We start from the raw sequence: 17009 nt of genomic DNA, 5'->3' as shown, positions 1-17009 counted from the left end.
TTCATTATCTGCATCCTATGGAAAGAGAAGAGGGACGCGGGAATAAAAGAACTTAAACTTTGTATTTGTTTTTACATTCGCACATTATCTTTCTGTTAAAACCATGAAAGAGCCCATTGCAACATTGTTACAATACACAGTATACATCCCGATCCATCTTCAGCCAACGCGTTTCCTGGAACACGTTTTCAAGGGTTTGCGTGCAATTCAAACAGAAAGCTCTCATACAACGTGTAAGTGCAACCAGGGGCGTCCCGAGGCTGGGTGACATCGCGCGCGAGCGGCACTCTTCTGATACCTGCCGGCGGCCATCTTGGTGATGGACGCCGACAGAGAGAGGAGGGGACGTTCACCCGGCGGGATGAGGTATGCCGCCGGGTCCCCTCGTCTGTCTCCTGATATATGTCCATCACCGAGCGCCCGACTTTTCAGAGGGGGGTGACACCAAAATGACTGTCAGTCATTTTGGTGTCACCCCTCCAATGGTGTCACCCGGGTGTGGTCGGCACCCCCCTTGTGACGCCACCATGTGCAACTGAAACCAAAACCTTTTTTTTTAGAATGAAGGATTAGAACACCAGTCAGGTTTTTTGTGTCCTCGTTGGGGAGATTCGCCCTCTTTATTTGTCCTGGTGACCAGTGGCGTCCCGAGGCTGGGTGTCGTCGCGCATACGCGGTGCTCTTTTTGACGCCTGCCGGTCGGCCATCTTGGTGATGGACGCCGGGTCCCCTCCTCTTTCCCGAAACTGTCGGGCTCTCGGTCCGTGGCCGAGTGCCCGACATTTCATAAGGGGGACTGTCAGTCGTTTTGGTGTCACCCCTCCAATGGTGGCACCCGGGTGCGGGCCGCACCCCCCTTGTGACGCCACTGCTGGTGACCGTTATCACAAAAAGTGTCGGAAAATCCCAAATTCTGGGTTGTCACCAGAACAGGAATAGATGGGAAATCTTCCAATGGGGTCCTGGTGACCACTCGGGATTTCACCTCTGTTTGGAGGGATTTCCTGTTGAGGCTATTGGACAGGAAGTGAAGGGCAATCTCTTCAATGGGACACAGATGGTAAAAGAAAGCTGATAGGGGTGGTAATCCTCCCTTATTCTATCCAAAATTGAAAAAAGTTAGAGGCAGTATCTTTAGCCACTGATGTATAATGTCTACCTTGTATCCCCCACTGAGCAGAGGAGCGGACCTGAGAGAGAAAGTTGTCTCTTAGTTCCGCTCCTCTGCTCAGCGGGCGGGTGCAATAGGCAGCCTGCTATTGGCTTTTGCAAATTGAAATAGGCCGGGGGTGCCGTGGAGGGGGTTAGTGGTCTAGGCTGCGCCCCAGTCAGCAGTGCGCCCTAGGCGGCTGCCTAGTCTGCCTAGTGGCAGCACCGGCCCTGGCTATATGGAGGCGGGCCTTAACGCTGGGCTGCCTCATATATGCGTTACTCAAATGGCACCCCCAGAACACTGACCAAGCCATCTTGGAAAGCTCACGATAAAGTAAGGGCAGTCAGGGGCTAGTGGGAGGGGCTCCTGATTACATCACTACTGTGCAGCCAATCACAGAACAGCATGATGAGGAGTCCCTCCCACCGGTCCACTTAAAGGGCCGGCAGCAAGGGGTTAACATCATCATGTGACATGCTGTGTGAAATGAAGACAATAACTGTACAATGTACAGAAATACAAGAACTTAGAAGTAGAAATAGATACAAAGTACAAAGGTGATTGATGATTGGAGGGATTTGGGGGAAATTGGGTGCAGGGACAGAAATGTTGTAGATCCAGATGATGCCATTTTTAGAAATAAATATCTTTGAGAATGCAGTTAAATGTCCTGGGGAGTCAGTGAGAATGGAAGGGTGTGTGGAAGAGAGTTCCATAGAAAGGGCGCAACACAAGAGAACCGCCGTGAGAGTTCCCCAGAAGACGATCAGCACACTGGCCTGGTTGAGGGGCTCAGTAAAACAAAGTCTGTTGTGTCAGGGCTCATTCACACCATTGTGTTACTTGGGTTGGTGCAATGTGGTGCCATTCATTCTGTGCCGGTGCGATGTGGTGCCATTCTTTCTGTGTCAGTGCGATGTGGTGCCATTCATTCTGTGTCAGTGCGATGTGGTGACATTCATTCTGCGTCAGTGCAATGTGGTGCCATTCATTCTGCGTCAGTGCAATGTGGTGACATTCATTCTGCGTCAGTGCAATGTGGTGCCATTCATTCTGTGTCAGTGCGATGTGGTGCCATTCATTCTGTGTCAGTGCGATGTGGTGACATTCATTCTGCGTCAGTGCAATGTGGTGCCATTCATTCTGTGTCAGTGCGATGTGGTGCCATTCATTCTGCGTCAGTGCGATGTGGTGCCATTCATTCCAAATGGTACCCCGGTGCATCTTGCCGAGGGGCATACAATGCAACGCAGCGTAACGCCAGGTACAAGGTGATGCCAAAAATGCTGCTGTTGCAACTATTGGTTTGATGTGGTGCGTCAGGCAGCCAATTCTACTTAATGCGACGCAGCTTAACGCACCGGACCCGGCTGCTGCCAATGGGCAGATTTCCCGCATCTACGTATTGCGGTAACGCATGTGTCATTGAGCCCATTGCTGCACTTTGCTCCCGCTCGCACATTACGGTTGACCCCAATGGATCTTTTTGGGTCTTTTTAGGTGATAGACGGAGGTCGGTGTCGGTGAAGCGCTCAGCGTCGGGCTGCAGCCATGTCCGGAGTCAGCCGTCCTTCCCGGGAGTCGGGTGTCCTGGAAGATTCAATAATCCGGATCCTGGCGGAGCCTGCGGCACATACAAAGGACCTCCAGGGGCCAGGGGCGCTTTAGCTATGCATGCTTCGCCGTTGCCTGGGCTCGGCCCAAATCACCGGACTGTGAGAACAGCCGGGACCGGCGCTCGGCCTTCTGCCTGAAGACGGAGCAGCGCCCGCCGGGCCCCTTCCACATAACCATTCAGCAAAGCTCATGCTACCTGCTGATTAGTTAGCCTCAGCAGGGGGACATGACACTGACACTTGGAGCCCAGACAATGACACACTGACACTTGGAGCCCAGACAATGACACACTGACACTTGGAGCCCAGACAATGACACACTGACACTTGGAGCCCAGACAATGACACACTGACACTTGGAGCCCAGACAATGACACACTGACACTTGGAGCCCAGACAATGACACACTGACACTTGGAGCCCAGACAATGACACACTGACACTTGGAGCCCAGACAATGACACACTGACACTTGGAGCCCAGACAATGACACACTGACACTTGGAGCCCAGACAATGACACACTGACACTTGGAGCCCAGACAATGATACACTGACACTTGGTGCCCAGAACAATGACACACTGACACTTGGAGCCCAGAGTAAGGACACACTGACACTTGGTGCCCAGAACAATGATACACTGACACTTGGGGCCCAGAGTAAGGACACACTGACACTTGGGGACTAGAGCAATGACACACTGACACTTGGAGCCCAGAGTAAGGACACACTGACACTTGGTGCCCAGAACAATGATACACTGACACTTGGGGCCCAGAGTAAGGACACACTGACACTTGGGGACTAGAGCAATGACACACTGACACTTGGAGCCCAGAGTAAGGACACACTGACACTTGGTGCCCAGAACAATGATACACTGACACTTGGGGCCCAGAGTAAGGACACACTGACACTTGGAGCCCAGAGTAAGGACACACTGACACTTGGAGCCCAGAGTAAGGACACACTGACACTTGGAGCCCAGATCAATGACACACTGACACTTGGTGCCCAGAACAATGATACACTGACACTTGGGGCCCAGAGCAATGATACACTGACACTTGGAGCCCAGAGCAATGACACACTGACACTTGGAGCCCAGAGCAATGACACACTGACACTTGGAGCCCTTTTTAAAGGTACAGGCTGCAAATTTGTCATCCAGCTTCTGGAAAGTCATTGACCTAGAGCCATTTCACACCTTGCTGGTGGCTTGTTAGAGTCCCTATGTAGACAAGGGCAGGATGAAGATGACGGCACCTGTATATTTCCATCCCCAGAGGCTCCCTTTAAAGCCAAGCACCTCGAGCTTGCTGGATTAAACTGGCCTCCGGGATCCCGAGAGCACTTCAGCCTGAGAACTTTTTCAAGAAAAGAAGTAAAAATAAGTTGTTACTTTAAATAGCTGCTTCTCATGATGGGCGAGAAGCGGCTCCGAGCAGCGCTGTGGGGCAATGTATTGTGCGAGGACTGAGGACACACCACATCCCCCCATTCAAGTGCTGCTACTGTACAGTTTGTTCTTGCCAAACTTCTTTCCTTTCAGCCCCCAGAAGACTGGCAGAGCTACAGCACGAGAATACAGGGCTCCCCCGTCCTGAAATAGGGCCATTCAGCCGTCAGCTGCGCGGCACCATTCTCGGTACAGGAGTCCAGAGGGGGGAGGGGCTTACATTTCCAATGTCTTTTTTTTCTTTACAATAAGCTTGAATCAGGACAAATCTTTATTGAACTTTTTTTTATGCAAATGAACAAAAGCCTCAGCTGGTTTCAGTTCTATTAAGTAAACTTGCAACATTCATTGAGAAAACGGCAATGGGCTCCCTTTTTTTTTAGAGTGTCGTTGGGGTAAGGGGGGGGGGGGGGTACACAAACAAAATCGCCACACTGGACAGAATATAAATGCGTGTCCTCTTTTGCCCTTTTCTGGTTGTCCGCTGCTACTCCTCCTGCTGTTTCCCCTTCAGTCGGCCATGAAAGTAATTAATTTGATATTCCTTCTCACTGCTGAAAGCTTCATTGGGAGCCAGAAAGAGCCATCGGTCCTCTTATAGATCCTAGAATATGAAGTGGAGATACATTGACACTGGATCTGGCGCATGTTAGAATAATTACACACTGACACTTGGGGATCCCAGATCATTGGCACACTGACACTTGGGGCCTAGAACAATGGCACACCGACACTTGGGGATCCCAGACCAATGATACACTGACACTTGGGGATCCCAGACCAATGACACACTGACACTTGGGGATCCAGAACAATGACACACTGACACTTGGGGGTCCTAGAACAATGATACACTGACACTTGGGGATCCAGAACAATGATACACTGACACTTGGGGATCCAGAACAATGACACACTGACACTTGGTGATCCCAGATCAATGATACACTGACACTTGGGGCCCCGAGCAATGATACACTGACACTTGGGGTCCCAGAATAATGATACACTGACACTTGGGGTCCCAGAACAATGACACACTGACACTTGGGGGGCCCAGATCAATGACACACTGACACTTGGGGCCCCAAACAAAGATGCACTGACACTTGGGGATCCCAGATCAATGGCACACTGACACTTGGGGATCCCAAATCAATGGCACACTGACACTTGGGGAACCCAAATCAATGGCACACTGACACTTGGGGATCCAGAACAATGACACACTGACACTTGGGGGTCCTAGAACAATGATACACTGACACTTGGGGATCCAGAACAATGATACACTGACACTTGGGGATCCAGAACAATGACACACTGACACTTGGGGATCCAGAACAATGATACACTGACACTTGGGGATCCAGAACAATGACACACTGACACTTGGTGATCCCAGATCAATGATACACTGACACTTGGGGCCCCGAGCAATGATACACTGACACTTGGGGTCCCAGAATAATGATACACTGACACTTGGGGTCCCAGAACAATGACACACTGACACTTGGGGGGCCCAGATCAATGACACACTGACACTTGGGGCCCCGAGCAATGATACACTGACACTTGGTGCCCCGAGCAATGATACACTGACACTTGGGGCCCAGAGCAATGATACACTGACACTTGGAGCCCAGAGCAATGACACACTGACACTTGGGGGTCCAGATCAATGATACACTGACACTTGGGGGTCCAGAGCAATGACACACTGACACTTGGGGATCCAGATCAATGACACACTGACACTTGGGGATCCCAGATCAATGATACACTGACACTTGGGGATCCCAGATCAATGATACACTGACACTTGGGGATCCCACATCAATGATACACTGACACTTGGGGATCCCAGATCAATGATACACTGACACTTGGGGATCCCACATCAATGATACACTGACACTTGGGGATCCCAGATCAATGATACACTGACACTTGAGGATCCCAGATCAATTACACACTGACACTTGGGGGTCCAGAGCAATGACACACTGACACTTGGGGCCCCGAGCAATGATACACTGACACTTGGGCATCCCAGATCACTGGCACTTGGGGGTCCCAGATCAATGACACACTGACACTTGGGGCCCCAAACAAAGATGCACTGACTCTTGGGGATCCCAGATCAATGGCACACTGACACCTGAGAATCACACTTTTGGCCAAGAACAATCCAATAAACTGACATGTCGGGGTCACACAACAATGACACACCGACACTTGTAGCCCAGAGCAATGACACACCGACACCTTTGGGTCCCAGGAAAATTAAACACTGGTACTGGGGGGCCTAGAAAAATGACACCCTAATATTTAGGGCATAGAGGACGGGCAAAATCACGCATTCACTTCATACTGAAGCCTGACCACTTCGGGGAGAACGCTATACAAAGAATGTTCTGCAGCCGTTCCCTGCCCCCTCCCTGCATTCTGCGGGCGATACAATGTATCGGGATGAAGTCTGTGAACCTCCATTGATGTCCATGTGTCCCATGTGTAGCAGCTTTCATGTGTTATCTGTCTGATGTAGGGAGCGAGGGAGGGAGATGGACTCGTAATCTTTGCATGGAAATGTTACTTCTCCTTTATATTCCCACATCGTGTTCGCAGAATTCCCTTCCACATTCACCGGAAGAATTCCGCTCTTTGTGTCTTATCCGCAGACAAGAACTCTGAATGTTATGACTTTATACAGCTCAGGATACAGGTAACCGGCGGGATTATTAAAGTATATTTGTCAAATTCCAATCATCGGCCAAAGGGTCACCGAACACAAAATAGTTGCCGTGCACATTCACCAGAACATTCACCCAGTTCAATCACATTCGTCACTATGTACTCAACATCCCATTTCCATCAATCAGTCAGACATGAATGTATTCATTGCTACTACTACGTTCCATCCCACACCAACTAGAGCATGAGGGGTGGATGATGGCCGGGGCGTCCCGAGGCTGGGTGACACCTGGAGCGGAGACCGGGTGACACCCCGCTGTGACGTCATCGCGCATGCACGGTCGTCTTATTGGTGATGGACGCCGGCAGAGAGAGGAGGGGACGTTCACCCCGCCGGGTCCCCTCCTCCTCTCTCCTGACACTGTCGGGCTCTGGGTCCGTGACGAGTGCCCGATTTTTCATAGGGGGTGACACCAAAATGACAGTCAGACATTTTGGTGTCACCCCTCCAATGGTGGCACCCGGGTGCGGGCCGCACCCCCCTTGTGACGCCACTGGTGGATGGTAGACATGTGCATTCGGATTCGGACGAACCTGCAAAATCAACGAAATTCAGTTGACTCGGCGCCTCCATCCTGGTGTATACCGAGATACAGTCCAAAATGGCAGCGCGCATGCGCAGAACACGCCAGCTGCCAATATGGCCGCCGCTCGTTCTGCAGTTTATTGTGCGGTTTCGGAGGCTTCCGAATCCGGAATGGCTTTAAAATTGTGTTTCCTTTAAGGAAACAAATGAAAGTGTTTTTAGTTTTCATTTGTTTCGTCCGAAACTAATTTTTCTTCCCATGTCTCGTGGACGGCAAGCACGGAATCATGTGCCAGTCTAACACTGTAAACATGCTTACAGGAGGAGGGAGCTCAGTGATGACTTTTCAGCGCACTGTTGATACTTTTTGGTCCAATCAGCGGGCTTCGGGAAGGAACAGGTTGGCTTAAAGGAGAACTATGAGGTGATTGATTTTCACTCACCCTCATAGTTCGAGCCGACCTGTGACAATGAGACTGTCACAGGTCGGCTCAATAGATCGGGAAGTGAGCGAACGGCGTATAGCGTTTGCACGGCGTTCCTGCCACTAGATGGAGCCGAGTGCAGTGTGTGAACGCGTGCTGCCGTATAGCCATTCGCACGGCACTCGCACCCGTAGATGGCGCTGACGAGTGTAAGAATTCCCTGTACCCCCCAGCGCCACCTAGTGGACCCCCTATGTGCTGCAAGGTGTCGAAACGCGCTGCACAAAAATGCGCAATGTCCTATGGCGTTATGTGGGACCCGCCAATGAGGGCGTGAGGATAAGTCGCCTCTTCTTCTGATTGCTGCTGATGTGAATGAGCCCCCGCGGCAGCGCGGCACCTTCAGGTACGCCCAGCTGCTCCGCGGATAATCCCGCCAAGCTCTTAATTGGTGTCTTGAAGGGCCGGCGAGGTGTAAAATTACGGTTATCAATACTTCAGCCTGTGTGTTGTCCATTATGAGCGGATCAAGTCCCGGCACGTTCGGCTTATCTCTGCGTCCTGCCGTCCCCGTGTTGTTCTGTGTTCTCCCTGCGAGCTCGTAACGTGGCAACGCTGAGTCAATATCAACACTGGCGGACGGAGGGAGCGATTCATCTCCGGGCCCAGCCGCAGCGCGGGACAAACCACCGACTTCCCCCTACCCCGTCTCCATCGCCTGCCCCGCAAATCCACGCCGGCCCTTCCGACATCATCATAGATCGTTCCTAAAGAGGACCTGTCAGCAACCGCACAAAACGATCCCTGACATGTCATCATATACATCCGTTTATCATTAAAGAGCCCTCCTTGAGCTCCAGTCAGTGGCTTTACCTAGGCTGGGATGATGTCATCAGTCTGCTGCAGGCAGGAGGAAGCATTTCCTCAGTCTCCCCTCCCCCAGTGATCAGTCTGCTGCAAGCAGAAAAAAGCATTTCCTCAGTCTCCCCTCCCCCAGTGATCAGACTGCTGCAGGCAGGAGGAAGCATTTCATCAGTCTCCCCTCCCCCAGTGATCAGTCTGCTGCAGGCAGGAGGAAGCATTTCATCAGTCTCCCCTCCCTCAGTGATCAGTCTGCTGCAGGCAGGAGGAAACATTTCATCAGTCTGCTGCAGGAAGGAGGAAGCATTTCATCAGTCTCCCCTCCCTCAGTGATCAGTCTGCTGCAGGCAGGAGGAAACATTTCATCAGTCTGCTGCAGGAAGGAGGAAGCATTTCATCAGTCTCCCCTCCCTCAGTGATCAGTCTGCTGCAGGCAGGAGGAAGTATTTCTTCAGTCTCCCCTCCCCCAGTGATCAGTCCGGTGCAGGCAGGAGGAAGGATTTCTTCAGTCTCCCCTCCCCCAGTGATCAGTCCGGTGCAGGCAGGAGGAAGGATTTCTTCAGTCTCCCCTCCCCCAGTGATCAGTCCGCTGCAGGCAGGAGGAAGTATTTCTTCAGTCTCCCCTCCCCCACTGATCAGTATGCTGCAGGCAGGAGGAAGCATTCCCTCAGTCTCAACATTGTAACTTTGTATCCAGTCACAGGGTGAGAGGCTGCAGCTGGGGCTGATCTGCGTCAGACATATCTATATAATGTTTTTTGTCCCCCGTGCATCAATAAACCCCAGAAGGGCTCCGGCCGCACTCACACCTCGCTCTACCACCGCATCAAGTCTCCTGTTTTCGGGTTATAGTGTCCAGTTCACTGACGTCACTAGACATGTAAGCTGCAGGGAACATTTGGTTCAGGTCGGATATTTCGTTGATTTGGGATTCAGATCCGAAATCCTGTTCGGGTTTCGGATTCGGACGAAATTCAAATTTTCGTTAGTTTCGGATGAGCATACGAATATTCGTTGTGACTACCACAGAAAACCAAATACAGATATTAAAGGAGAACTATGGGGTCAGCGTTTTCCCCATAGTTCTCCTTAGGGTAACGGGAGGACACAAACTAGCGTCCTCCCGTCACCCAAAGCTCAGTATATAGGGAGCTACAGCTCGCGGTATACTGAGACGCCGCAGCCGGAGCGGATCCCGACAATTGTGTCGGGATCCGCCCAGCTGCTTGAGTGACAGCTGCCTCTGCCTATCTAGAGGCAGAGCCAGCTGTACCCGCCCCCTCCCCGTCCGTTCCGCCAGTCAGCGCTGGCAGATCGGAGCGGGGAGGGGGGAATCCAGCCCCTCCCCTGTGACGGCAGAGAGCTGTGACAGGATCGAGAAGTGAGCGAACGCCGGTATGTGTCCGCTCACATCCCGATCTACTGAGCCGACCTGTGACAGTCTCATTGTCACAGGTCGGCTAGAACTATGAGGTGAGTGAGAAGCCCCTCCCCCCTCATAGTTCTCCTTTAATAGAGCAAGGGGTCATTACACTGAGCCGCATGGAGCTCCCTCTAGTGGCTGATCTACAAATCTCTCCATTTATTACAATATAAAAATATGGACAAAAAATATGACTGCAAAGTGAAAACTGCAACAATAGCTCAAAAATGTAAATACCTCGGGTCTGTTATGCCCAGGACAGAGCTGGGGGACAGCAGGAAGAGCCCCCCTCCCGGGCATTATTCTCATCCTTACTAATACCTATCTGTGGGATATCTTCGCCGCTTTGCCATAGTGACGCCATTATCCTGCGGTGACTCGTAGCAGAACGGAGGGGCCGGGGGTGACGGGACCGAACGCGGTTGCTATCTGTAACCTTGGCTGAACGTCGCAAGGAAGCAACAATGTGTCAGGTTGGTGTTTGTTTAGTCTGATGAGAAGCCGTCTTCTTCCTCCCAGTTGTTAATCTGTGTTGATGCCGCTCTCTGTGTATTTTCTCACAATGATAATAGATACATCTGCCACAGAATCACCGCCGCGACCGGCATCACATGACCTCACGAGAGAGGGGAGCGTTTTTTGTTTTTTTTTTGCGAAATATTTGGCGTTCAAGGCTCAGGGGTGATTCCTGACGGTGGGAGCCAGGCCTCTATGTGACTGGTGAACTATAAGTGCCAGCAAGCTACGGATACATGTACAGAGAGGCGCACAAGTGTCTGTCCTTGTTCAGACACTTCCTGTTATAGGGTGACAACGCTCTGTCCTTGTTCAGACACTTCCTGTTATAGGGTGACAACGCTCTGTCCTTGTTCAGACATTTCCTGTTATAGGGTGACAATGTTCTGTCCTTATTCAGACACTTCCTGTTATAGGGTGACAACGCTCTGTCCTTGATCAGACACTTCCTGCTATAGGGTGACAATGCTCTGTCCTTGTTCTGACACTTCCTGTTATAGGGTGACAATGCTCTGTCCTTATTCAGACACTTCCTGTTATAGGGTGACAATGTTCTGTCCTTATTCAGACACTTCCTGTTATAGGGTGACAACGCTCTGTCCTTGATCAGACACTTCCTGCTATAGGGTGACAATGCTCTGTCCTTATTCAGACACTACCTGTTATAGGGTGACAATGCTCTGTCCTTGTTCAGACACTACCTGTTAAAGGGTGACAACGCTCTGTCCTTGTTCAGACACTTCCTGTTATAGGGTGACAACGCTCTGTCCTTGATCAGACACTTCCTGCTATAGGGTGACAATGCTCTGTCCTTATTCAGACACTTCCTGTTATAGGGTGACAATGTTCTGTCCTTATTCAGACACTTCCTGTTATAGGGTGACAACGCTCTGTCCTTGATCAGACACTTCCTGCTATAGGGTGACAATGCTCTGTCCTTGTTCTGACACTTCCTGTTATAGGGTGACAACGCTCTGCCCTTGTTCAGACACTTCCTGTTATAGGGTGACAACGCTCTGCCCTTGTTCAGACACTTCCTGTTATAGGGTGAAAACGCTCTGTCCTTGTTCAGACACTTCCTGCTATAGGGTGACAATTCTCTGTCCTTGATCAGACACTTCCTGTTATAGGGTGACAACACTCTGTCCTTGATCAGACACTTCCTGTTATAGGGTGACAACACTCTGTCCTTGATCAGACACTTCCTGCTATAGGGTGACAATGCTCTGTCCTTGTTCAGACACTTCCTGCTATAGGGTGACAACACTCTGTCCTTGATCAGACACTTCCTGCTATAGGGTGACAACACTCTGTCCTTGATCAGACACTTCCTCTGACTTGTAGGACTGCCACCTTTCTGCTCTGCGAGTTAGTGGAGATATATGGGTGGAAATAGGGAGCCGGGCCCCAACAAAAGGGGGCGCAGTTATGGTTTTAATGAAAAGCAAAAATTGTGGTACCTCTACACATGGGAGTGTGGCAGGCCAAAAGTTTTTTTGGTCCTAATTGCCCCCTGTAGAAGTTGTCTGCTTACATGAGTTTGCCTGCCCACCGAACTTCCCTCTGTGTCCTATAAACCAATAGTGTAGTGCAGCCCACACAGCACCACTGATTGGCTTGTGGCTGAGCCGCACTGTGCCATTGGTTGGCTTGTGGCTGAGCCGCACAGTGCTATTGGTTGGCTTGTGACTGAGCCGCACGGTGCCATTGGTTGGCTTGTGACTGAGCCGCACGGTGTCATTGATTGGCTTGTAGCTGAGACGTAGAGCATCATTGGTTGGCTTGTGGCTGAGCCATACAATGCCATTGGTTGCTATGGTGCAAGTAGGCACCCAGATAGGAAGTAATTGAGCTGCAAGTTTGAAAACGACTCGCTAAACTATTGCTAGACTTGCCGAGCTTCACCATTTTGTTGCACAATTACAGCAAGTCTGCTTTGCAAGTCTCCAGACCAGCGTGCTGGACACTCGCAGAGCTCTTGCTAAGACCTGCAGGACTCTTGCTGTAGACTTGCCGAGCAAATTTGCTACAAATTCAAAAAGTGTCGCCTAGAACTTGTGCTGCGAGTGTTCTGCGAGTCTACAACCTGCCAGGAATGTGCGCAGCAAGATAACAAGAATTACAATTTCACCCTGACGCGAGTTTGTAGCAAGTTATCCTCGCTATCTGGGTATTCCCCAAGTGAACGGCCAAGTGAACCAAACCAGGGCACGATTGGCTCATCCCAACTGCTCCTCGCGGACATTGGTCGGTAACAGTCCTCCGGATGTCGGATATAACACAGAAAAGATCCGGGTCAGTCAACAGAAAACAACATTAAAAAAAACCTCTTCCCCCTCCCCCCTCTGTCGCGGCTCATGTTATGTGGTCTGTCATTAAAGAAGGGGCGGTTTGTTTTTATTATTGTTGATTCAATTGATTAGAAAACAAGAAGTCATTTTTTATTCTTTGTTCATCGGAATAAACACACAAAGTTGTTACCGGAAATAAAAAAGAAAAATGATAATGTCGCTCGAGAAAATTAAAGGAGAACTATGAGGGGGAGGGGCGTGCTTTCCACTCACCTCATAGTTCTAGCCGACCTGTGACAATGAGACTGTCACAGGTCGGCTCAGTAGATCGGGAGGTGAGCGAACACATACCGGCGTGCGCTCACCTCTCGATCCTGTCACGGCTCTCTGCCATGACAGGGGAGGGGCTGGATTCCCCCCTCCCCGCTCCGATCCTCCAGCGCTGACTGGCGGAATGGACGGGGGAGGGGGCGGGCACAGCTGGCTCTGACTCTAGATAGGCAGAGCCAGCTGTCACTCACGCAGCTGGGCGGATCCCGGCACAATTGTCGGGATCCGCTCCGGCTGCGGCGTCTCAGTATATAGGGAGCTGTAGCTCCCTATATACTGAGCTTAGGGTGACGGGAGTTTGTGTCCTCCCGTTACCCTAAGGAGAACTATGGGGAAAAGCCTTAACCCCGTAGTTCTCCTTTAAAGAGAACAAGCGGCCCGATGTTTGCTGAGTAACTACTTTGTAACCGTGAAACAGGAAATAACGAAACATAATAAAGGTTTATTATTATTAGATTAAAATAATTTATTTAATTAAAAGGATTTATTTTAAAACCAGAAATAAAGGGGCGTGGTCAGCTTTATTCCCTAATGTATTTATTTCATATATGGTTCTGATTTGGTTCTGCGTCCCGTCCCATGGCGGTACCGTCTGCTCCTCCGTTAGTGTCATCACAAAAGAAACAAAGTAATGATGAAGATCTTGCGATTTCCGGCCCTGTCTCCCGGCGATTCCTCTACACCACTTACATAAGACCGCACCCCGGGGGTAACGGACCTTCTGGCCGTGTGGTGCTGATGATCGTCATGTTAAAAGGAGAACTATGAGGGGGGGGGGGTTTCACTCAGCCTCATAGATGGAGCCGACGTGTGACAATGAAACTGTCACAGGTCGGCTCTATAGATCGGGAAGTCAGCGAACACATACCGTCCCTCGCTCACTCCTCGATCATCTGCAGAGCCAGCTGTCAATCACACAGCTGGGTGGATCTCGACAGTAATGTCGGGATCCGTTCCGGCGTCTCAGTACACTGCGACCTGTAGCTCCCTATATACTGAGCTTTGGGTCACAGGAGGACGCTAGTTTGTGTCCTCCCATGACCCTGGGGAGAACTATGGGGAAAAACACTGACCCCCATAGTTCACCTGTAAGCCTGATGAAGGGGGAACCTGCGTGGCCCCTGAAACGTTGCATTTTTGATGCGACAACATGCGTGAATAAACAACGCTTTATTTTGGGCATCATCCATTGGTGTGCTGGAGACATTTCTGATGTACACTGTGATGTGCTGCGCCATCCGCAGCCGCTTCAGCACCCACCTTTCGGCACAAGGGGCATCCGGTAAGGAGTGCGGCTGTTATCTACAGTTATGTGCTGATGATCCAAACCCAAAAACAGCGCCGAGAGGTAGGGGCATAACTAGAAATCACAGGGCCCCTTAGCAATATCTTGTATGGAGCCCTGTGATTTCTAGTTAAGCCCACCTGAGACCCCACACAGCCCACCTGAGGGTAGACTCTCTATGGTGGGCTCTGCAGGGTCTCAGGTGGGCGGTCAAGCCCTCTTACCTGTCTGCTCCGATCTCTGTCCGCCTCCTTCTCCTCCACCATCGCTTGCGGGGCCCACCTCCTCGATCGTCAGGCCCCGCCTCCCCCATCTCTAAGCCCCGCTTACTCAATCACTAAGCCCCGCCTCTTCTATCTCTGCCGACGACGGGCCCAGCCACCTCCTCCGAAGCTGCTGGCTGTCACCGACTCAGCAGCGGCTGTGAGGAGGAACGCGCCGCTGCACACGTGAATAGCGGCGTGTTCCTCCTCACAGCCGCCAGTGGCAGCCAGCAGCCTGAGATGCCATAGCGACCCGGGCGGCCCGCACGGCATCAGGGGGATGTCCTGGCCGGGCCCCCCTGTTCCCCCGGGCCCCATATCGGCCGCATGGGTCGCTAGGCCACTTACCACTTACATAAGACCACACCCCGAGGGTAATAGACCTTCTGGCCGTGTGGTGCTGATGATCGTCGTGTTAAACCCGATGAAGGGGAAACCTGCGTGGCCCCCGAAAACGTTGCATTTTTGATGCGACAACTAGGCCGGACAATTTAATGAGCCTGTTGTCATCTGAAAGAATTTTGGGGGCTGTGTCAAATGTGGATTAACCTGCCTATGAGAGATGACAAGTGCGGGGGACACCCCCGAGCCTCCCGGGGGCACCGGGGAGAACAATCGGCTGCCCCTCCACTGCTGGGGGCGAGAAGCGGGACGCAGAGAAGGGGTTCACTTATCAGAAGCGATCGGTTTATTCCGCGCTTCGCTCTCTCATTATTCGCTTGTCAGCGCGCGACGCTTCACACATGACATCGCCGCGGCCTATGAAAGGGGAACTCCGCACCCCCATAGAGCTCAGAGCTGAACTCGGGGCGAGCAGCTAAATACACAATTGGAACTCCGGGATTTTCTCTTTCTTGTTTCCTCCAGCCCCAACTTATTAAAGAAGAGGTTCCCAATTTCTACTTGTCCCCGCTTCCTCCTTGGCCCATTGCCGGCGATCCACTTTGGACAGAACCACATTTTCTCATTCTGCCCATTTCCTGTGCCCCCCCCCCTGCCATATACATACACCTTCCCCTTTCCCCCAGGGGGTGCATCATGACACAGGCTGGGCTCACAGCACTACTGGACTCAGCAGGGCTCAAACACCATGACATCCTAAAAAAAATGACCCCGCCCCCATCATCCCAGGTGCCAACGGAAGAAGAGGAAGTGATGGTATCGGGAAAAAATGCATGGATTGGGTTTATTGTATTCTAAAATAAAAGGCACTGGGGGGAGGGGGAGTTTGGGGGGGGTTGAAGGGTGAGGGTAGGCAGGTGACAATGGGGTGTTAAAATCCTGGAGTTCCCCTTTAAATATGCAAATGTATTACCTGCCAAAGGATTTGTAGTTCCAGTGGCGTCACAAGGGGGGTGCGGGCCGCACCCGGGTGACACCATTGGAGGGGTGACACCAAAATGACTGACATTTTGGTGTCACCCCCCTCTGAAAAGTCGGGCACTCGAGAGCCCGACAGTTGCTCAAGAGAGGAGGGGAACCGGCGGCATACCTTATCCCTACCGGGTGACGTCCCCTCCTCTCTCTGCCGGCGTCCCATCACCAAGATGGCCGCCGGCAGGTAACAGCGGTACCGCGCGTGACGCGCATGTGCGATGACGTCGCGCGTGTATGCGATGACGTCACTGCGGGGTGTCACCCGGTACCCGCCGCCAGGTGTCACCCCGCCTCGGGACGCCTCTCTGCAGTTCTGTGCATCCAGTCCTGAGATTTACACAGCCCCGTCCAGCAGGGAAGGGAACCTGATTTTTCGATGCTGCAGTCAGTACAGTAACACTTACAGGTCCCTCCCCCCACCTGTGATTGGACAGTGAAGGAGCAGCAGCAGAATGATAAGTTCACCTCTCTGCTCACTCTGTTCTCTCCTCCCATCAAAATATCCTTATCAGCACATGTGCATTCAGCACCCCTGATTGGTCCCTAGTGCTGTCCCTCCCCCTTCCAGTCTATGAGGCCACCCCTGTATACGGCAGCCGTCCAGTGATTCGCGGGGACACACCTTGGTCTTATGTCCTGCGATGAAGTGATACAATGTAACAATATTCCTTCTCCGTGATTGGTTGGACCGCTCGCGTTGCCACAATACATTATATCCCCATTTA

The sequence above is a fragment of the Nanorana parkeri genome, unplaced genomic scaffold (genome assembly GCF_000935625.1).
Source record: "Nanorana parkeri isolate BGI_ZX_2015 unplaced genomic scaffold, ASM93562v1 scaffold2118, whole genome shotgun sequence".
Classification (NCBI taxonomy): domain Eukaryota; kingdom Metazoa; phylum Chordata; class Amphibia; order Anura; family Dicroglossidae; genus Nanorana; species Nanorana parkeri.
Note: the sequence above shows the minus strand (reverse complement) of the source record.